The sequence below is a fragment of the Arachis ipaensis genome, chromosome B01 (genome assembly GCF_000816755.2).
Source record: "Arachis ipaensis cultivar K30076 chromosome B01, Araip1.1, whole genome shotgun sequence".
NCBI classification, from domain to species: domain Eukaryota; kingdom Viridiplantae; phylum Streptophyta; class Magnoliopsida; order Fabales; family Fabaceae; genus Arachis; species Arachis ipaensis.
Window position 1 is genome coordinate 137,062,695 of NC_029785.2, and position 1,268 is coordinate 137,063,962.

The following is a 1,268-nucleotide window of genomic DNA, read 5'->3' on the forward strand; positions in this document are numbered from 1 at the left end:
TATATACTAGATAATTGATAGTATAGTAGTGTATAATATAAGTATTAATTATTTACTTAATTTTGTATGAACTAATAATAATAATTATTATTTTCTTAGCCTCAAGTTGTAACACAATTGTCGGTTCTTGACTCAATGATATTTCTAATGTCAATGCGTATATATATATATAGTTGATAATCTGACATAATGACACTTCCATTAAAAGCATCAGTACGAATGGTACTATTGTAGATCAAAACCAGTGATGTGAATATATTACTTATTATAAAATTTGAGCAGTGATGTGAATAAGTGAATGTGATCAAAGTAACAGCCACACCAATATTAAAAATAAGAAAATAAATAATAATTTGAGAATTTATTATTCCAAACAACCACAAACGCGGGCAGTGATTGATCTCATCAACTTGGTACCGAGTTCGTTGACTATTATTTACAAATTAAAACTCCTAGCTGCTAACAACTTACTCATCTCATCTATATCTGGTTATTATCATTTTAATAAAAAATGTTAAAAATTTAAGTTGTTAATTTTTTAAATTTAAGAAAGCTGGCAAAAAAAAAAAAAGCCTAATCATACGCTTTTTATAACATTTATTTTTAGATATTGAGACAGAAATTAAAAAATTAAGATTCAATATCATATTTATTAGTTTAAAAATTAATATTAAAATTTTAGTCTTTATTTCTAAAATTTTAGAGTGCAAATTAAATTAGACTTTCATTCTTATTTAAGTCTCTATCTTTTAGTCTCTGTCTTTCAATATCGGTTTTTCAATCTTTATCTCTCCTTCAAATGCTACCTAATTGCGTAATTTTTGTAATATGCAATTTTATTCTTTATGCGAGCGAAATTATATCTAAATGTTTAAAACGGTAAAATTCTAAAAAATTATTTAATTAAATAATTAATTTATAAAAAAGTATAGGGTACCAACATATTATCTGTCAATTTATTACTAACAATAATTAATTATTATATTTTAAACACATATATAAAAAGATACATTCAAAAAATATATCTATAAAGACACTTCTATTAAACATAGTCATAAAAAAGATATTTTTGTTAGACATATCCACAGACACTTTCATTAAATACAATTATAAATAAGAGTTGGTAAAAATTGACAGAAATGTTGTTGGTAACCTAGCGAGATTGTTAATTTATTTTGTTTAAATAAAAAAAGCCCAAGCATGCTTTGAATAGGGTGTTAAGAGGAAAAAAAAAAAAAAACACGAAATCACAGTTTACTAGAATTAAA